This window comes from Passer domesticus, chromosome 9 (assembly GCF_036417665.1).
Source record: "Passer domesticus isolate bPasDom1 chromosome 9, bPasDom1.hap1, whole genome shotgun sequence".
Lineage (NCBI taxonomy): Eukaryota > Metazoa > Chordata > Aves > Passeriformes > Passeridae > Passer > Passer domesticus.
Genome location: NC_087482.1, coordinates 15542212 through 15548455, shown reverse-complemented (window position 1 = coordinate 15548455; position 6244 = coordinate 15542212). Strand labels below are relative to the sequence as shown.

Here is a 6244-nt window from a genome sequence, read left to right as displayed (position 1 = left end):
GGGCCAGGCAGGACCTTTTCGCTTCTATCCAATTAGGTGACCCCAAGGTTTTAGTGAAGCCTCTGGGGTCTTATGAGGTGGCTTTTCACCTGATAGTTGGGAGAAACTTCTGGGCTTTTTTCCTTTTTTGGGGGACAAAGGCTAGCTTTGCCACTCTGTCATTAGGGGGGCACTCTCCTACACCTCCCCACTGGGGAACAGCTCCATCTGATCCAGCTGTCCCTCTTCCTTTCTCCAGAAATGAAAGGAGAGCCTGTGCAGAAGGAAGCATTTCCCAGAGGAAGCAGTGCTTCCATGCCAGCCTCTGCTGCAGGAAGAGAGGCGATGCCAGGCACAGGCCCAGGAGGTAATTGCTGTGCCTCTGGGCCTGGGCCCTGCTGAGGCTTGAGCTGCCCTCTCTGCTGCTTGGCAGTGCAGGCACACAGCATTACCTGACCCCCTTGCAGTGCTCGGTTCCCTATACAAGGGGATCCCAGCACACCATGGAACGCTTCCCATCTGTGCTCCTTTCTAGATTGGGATCGTGACTTGCATCATTTGGAAATGCTGGTAAACCATGGTTTAAGGATCTTGGAGCTTGGTGAAGGTAGGTTGCCAGCAACCCTTTCCTAACAGAGTAATCACTGTCCAAGTGTAATCGTTGTCCAGAGGAATATTCCTCTGTCATTTCCCTTGAGATCCTCTGAAGTTTGATGGATTCTGGAAATCCTGGCCTCAAAGTTTCTACTATTGTGCCCAACAGTGATCACGCAGGATCGCTGTCAGTGAGAGAAGGGAGCATTTAGCTTTCAGCCTTCCTCCTGTGTGCAATGCCAGTGTGTCCTTCCATGTGCTCTGTGCAGCCAGGGAGAAGGGCAGAGAGGGAAGGGGCCGGGCCCAGGGCTGTGCCCCGGGGCTGAGCCTTTGGCAGCTCCTTTGCCAGCCCCAGGGAGCCTGAGCTGCTCCTGCTGCCACTGCCAAGCCCTGGCCCTGCCCTTGGCTGGCTTTAGAGCTGCTGGCAGCTCCAGGGAGTCCTTTCTGCCCCGACTGCCCTGCAAGGGGCTCCTTCCATCCCAGTGTGGGGCCACTGCAGGCACGTGGTCCCCCTGCCCCTGCTCCTGAGTGGGAGGCAGAGCTGAGGGAGTGCCTTGGAGGGCAGCAAACACCCAGGTGCCCTCACTGCCACTCGGGCCTGAAGGAGAATCTTCAGCAGGGTCACAGGAGCTGTTGTGTCCTGGCTTTCTTTGCAGCTGAAGTTGATGAAGATGATGCTGTTGATGAAGATGATCGGGATTCCCAGCCCATACCCATTACTGAGCATCTGGGAGATGCTGAGGGTAGGTCAAGGCTTTCCTCCGTGGGAGAGCTGCCAGTTCAGAGCCCAAAGCTGGGCCAGGGGGGCATCGCTGCATGTGCCAGCACAGAACCATGCACGTGTGTGCCCTCGCCCTGCACGATCCCCTCACCGCTCCTGCGTCTCAGCGGTGCCCGTGCAGATCAGCAGAGATGGCAGAAGCTTCTGTGGCTGTTGAGTTACAGGTGTGTCTGCAGGGAGGACTTCTCCTGCTCCTTTGCTGATCCCTACACAGAAGCCTGGCTCCCATCGCAGGGGTGAGTAGCGTGTCCCTGCTGACCCCACAGGCTGAGCACTGGTTTTGTGGGATCCATTCCTGGGAAATGGAACTATTTCACTTCAGGTCCCCTGAGAATGGAGAACAAACTTAGAGGAGACACTAAGTCCTGGAGGCATCCAAACACATGGAGGAGATGCCGAGTGATCTGGAGAGACGCCGTGGTGGGTGCATTTCCCTCATGCTTCCCCTGGGACTCAGCAGCCGGGGGCTTTGGCTGCACATCTGGACACGCCGTGCCCGGCACAGCGGGAAGGGATCCATGGCAGCCTCGCTGCCCCACTGCTGCTGCTGCTGCTGCTTTGACACCCTGCAGGGCTGTTTCCCAGCCTGGCCTGGCTGTAGCTTTTTCCCAGCCCCTGCAGGAAGGCATTGGGCATTAGCTGACAGGCAGCCCAAACTGCACCATGTGCCTGAGATCCCCTGAAATTTCATAGTCTCCAGGATGATCACTAAGGGTGGGTATTATGATGAAGATGGGCCCTGGTCTACCCAGAAAATTGTGTGGATTCCTGATCCTTAACCATGACTTTCACAAGTACTGGCTGCTGAAGATGCCACCTCCCCAGTGGGGAACACCCCACCTGATCCAGCCGTCCCTCTTCCTTTCTCCAGAAGTGGATGGAGAGGCAGGGCAGAAGGAAGAATTTCCCAGGAGAAGCAGTGGCTCCATGGCAGCCTCTGCTGCAGGAAGGGAGGCCATGCCAGGCACAGGCCCAGGAGGTAATTGCTGTGCCTCTGGGCCTGAGCCCTGCTGAGGCTTGAGCTGCCCTCTCTGCTGCTTGGCAGTGCAGGCACAGCCTGGACTAGAGCGGCACAGCCCAGGGGAATTATCCCGAGCAGGCTCAGGGCACTCGGGTCCTGAGCAGTCCTGCTGGGGTCCCTCCATGGGAGACATGTCCTGAAACCTGGCAGCGACTGCACAGGGTGCCCACGGTGGGGAAAGGACAGAGGGGGAGAGCAAGGCTCCAGTGTGTCCTGAGAGGGCCTGGCTGTTTGCCCTTGGGATCTGGGGGGTGTCCCAGCAGAAGGAGGGCAGGAGGGACAGAGGGAGGGAGGGATGGATAGCTGTGGCACTGCCTGCTGCAGTTTGCCCCCGTGCTTTAGGGAGGATTTCTTCTGTGTGTGAGGGGGAGAGTTCCAGGGCCCTGCACTGCTCCAGCCACCCCAACATGGAATGTTGCTGAGGGCAGGGAAAGAGTGTGGAGAGTGATCAGGAGCCAGCCCAGAGCTCCCCAGGCCCCTGTGCAGCTTTGGCCATGTCCATTCACATCTGGCTCCCACGGCCTTACCCAACCCCCTTGCAGTGCCCAGTTCCCTGTGGCAGAAGGGGATCCCAGCACACCCTGGAAAATGTTCTCATCTGTGCTCCATTCTAGATGAGGTGTCTGGGAAGGCTTCTCCATCAGCTTGGATGAATAAAGTTTTGAAGCCCTTGGAGCCTCCTGCAGGTATGTTGTCAGTGTGCTACCAAGGAAGAATTGTAGACAAGCGGGCAGGCACCAGGTGACAGAAGCTTCTGTGGCTGTTGTGTTACAGATGTGTCTACAGGGAGGACTTCTCCAGCTCCTACCTTGGATGCTGCACTCAAGCCCAGCTCCCGTCACAGGGGTGAGTAGTGTGTCCCTGCTGACCCCACAGGCTGAGCCCTACTTTTGTCGGATCTATTCCTGGGAAATGGAAATATTTTTCTCTAAGGTACTCCAACAGGGAAAATCCAAGATACAACAGATAAGATATCCCTGGAACCATCCAAACAGATGAGGCAAGAGCTGAAGGAACTCCTGCAGACAAGACAAGGTGGGTGCATTTCCCTCATGCTTCCCCTGGGAGTCAGCAGCCGGGAGCTTTGGCTGCACATCTGGACACGCCGTGCCCGGCAGAGCAGGAAGGGATCCCTGGCAGCCTCGCTGCCCCACTGCTGCTTTCATGCCCTGCAGGGCTGTTTGCCAGCCTGGCCTGGTTGCAGCTTCTGCCCAGCCTCTGTAGGAAGTTATTTGGCATCAGCTGACAGGCCATGCCCAAACTGTAACACACCCTGAGATCCCCCACAATATCCAGCCCTGCAGATTAGGAATAGGGTGTCTGTTTGGAGGTAGAAGTGCTCTCATCATGCCACTGTAATCTGGCCATTTTCCTGCTCCATAAATTTCACAAATATTACCTCTGATGCCACCACCCAATTGGGAACAGCTCCATCTGATGCAGCTGTCTCCCTTCCTTTGTCAAGAGATGGACATAGTGCTTCAGTGGAAGGTGGCATTTCTTGAAGGAAGCACTCCATCTTCGGTACCAGCCCCTGCTGCAGGGAGGAAGGCGATGCCAGACACGGGCACAGGCACAGCAGGTAATTGCTGTGCCAGGCTCAGCCCTGGCCGGGGCTGTGTGGCAGCAGCTCTTCCCCCAGGGCCTGCCCTTGCCCAGCCCGGCAGCAGCCAAAGCTGGAGGCGCCTCGGCTTCCAGGCCTCTGGAGCTGGTTCAGAGCCCCGGGGAAACGGGACTGGTGCAGCAACGTCCCTGGCGCTGCAGCTGCTGCGGAGCTGGCCCTGAGTGCCCAGAGGCCCAAGGCACAGGAGCAGCCCCGAGCGGGAGCCCTGCCGCCAGCCCAGGGCCAGAGCCAGCCCTGGCTCTCGACTGGGCAGGGGCTGCGCTGGGTCCTGACAGGGCCTGAGCCTGTCCCCTGGGGCTGGAGGAGCTGTCACGGGGCAGGGAGGGCCAGGGGTGGCAGTGGCTGCTCAGGGCTGGCTTTGGCCCGTGTCCCTGGCAGCAGCCACTGCCCAAGCAGCTGCGCTGCCCCCGGGCTCTCCTCCCGGCCTGCTGGGCTTTGTTGGCTGGCACAGCCTGTGCCAAGGGCCGGCAAGGTGCCTGCAGGCCCCAGCTCTGGGGGAAACAGAGAACGTCCTGCCCGTATCCACCGTGCTGCCAGCTCAGCAGTGCAGCACAGCATGAGCTCATGCTCCCCATTGCTCCCACAGATGTAGCCGGCACCACAAGACCTGTTCCCAATGCCCAGGGTGGCCTCGGAAGGGGTTTCTGTCAGGGAGCAAGCTGCTGGCCAAGGTTAATGGCAGGCCTGCTTCTTTCAGAGATTATCATTATTTTATGCTGTGTCTGAATTTGGAGTTACTGGATGAGAAAATTGTGTTTTCGACACCTTTCCCAGGAATAGGTTCTTATGAAAACCTAATGCAGAGAGGAAACGTTCCCAGAGAGCCTGGGGTCGAGTTGTTGCCAGTCCATGATTGTCCAAATAACTCTGCTGGGGGTTCTGCTGCTGCTGATTTCATTCGTTGGCCTCTCAATTGCTGGGCTGGCTCCCACTGAGGCTGCCTGGCCAAGAGCAGCCCCAGGGGCACGGGGCAGAGGCAGAGGGAGGTGGGGAGGAGAAAGAGCAGGGCCGAGGTTGCCCTTGAAAGGCAGAGGCGCTCTGGGGCCCGCTCCTGGCCAGGGACCCTGCCCAGAGCCGTGCCCTGCTGGCCGGGGCCTTGAGGGGCAGCTGTCCAGCTGGGCCCAGCTGTGCCAGCAGCTCCAGCCGTGCTGGGGAGCCTTGCCAGCTCTGGGCCCTGCTGTGCACGAGGGTCCCTGTGTGCCACTGGCAGCTGGGGCCTCAGCCACCTCCTCTCTTCACAGGAGCACCTCTGGACAGGAGTTGGAAGACGGTGGCTGCACCTCACACCCAGACAGCGTGAGCTGCTCCTCCCACAGTAATAACGGCCTGGACAGCCCTCTCAACTGTTCTGTGAAGGGAACCCAAGAACAGCCATCTACAAGGAAACCTCCTACTACCCTGTAGATCCCACTGCCGCCTGCTCTCTCTATAAGTCTCCCCAAGATGCCTTCATCCCTTTTTTGATCTCCCTGCATCCCATCCCAGCCAATTCTCAAGGTCTTCTGGAGACCCCAGGCCCAGCCGAGCACCCTCCAGCCCATCCTGAGACCAACACATCCCTGCCTCTGCCCCTGAGCTCCCTGGCCTTGCCCTCTAAACAACACTGGAGTTAAGCCCTGCTGCCCCACCAGGGTAGGCGATGGCCCCTTCTTCTGTTGCACTACAGAGATGGAGCTGCCACCCCAGTGTCTGGGTGGTAGCAGCAGCAAAGCCCACCTGGCACCAGCACTGGCTGAGCTCCGTGCCCAGGGGCAGCTGGGGATGGCCACGGTGTGGGCAGGCAGGAGCCAGGCAGGGGCTGCTGTGACCAGCGGCAGTGTCTCGATGGGCTGGGGGAGCCCAGGGGGCAGGCAGCAGTGTGGGGCTCCTGAGAACAAGCGACCCTATTTTGTCTTTGTTTTTCATTTTTAGAAATTTTTCTTTAAAAAAATATTTTAAATATTTTTTTTACTGTAGAGAGACATCCCTAAATATTTATTCCCGTGTAGTGCAGTAGTTAAGGACTTTACAAAGTAGTTTTAGATTCCCGAAAAGGCAACCCTATTTTTTCTGGACTTCTAATTTTTAGAAATATTTAGAAATATTTCTTGCTGAGACAATTCAGCACATAGTTCGTCCCTTTTTCTAGAATACATTTCTATGTTTGAAAGTAGTTTTGCAGAAAATAATTTACCAATATACAATAAAATATAAAGTGGCATTTCAGTGGTACTCTTTACTCTGTGAAGAACTAAGACATGCTAAG

The 6244-nt window shown here is 57.1% G+C and overlaps 1 long non-coding RNA gene across 1 annotated transcript; it reads left to right on the top strand.

Moving 5' to 3' along the window:
- Positions 1 to 439: 439 nt before the first annotated feature.
- On the top strand, positions 440 to 1813 carry LOC135307227 (uncharacterized). The gene is made up of 4 exons (XR_010367945.1): positions 440 to 586; positions 1230 to 1316; positions 1519 to 1590; positions 1677 to 1813. It is a non-coding gene; the product is annotated as an uncharacterized LOC135307227 (long non-coding RNA).
- Positions 1814 to 6244: the final 4431 nt, after the last annotated feature.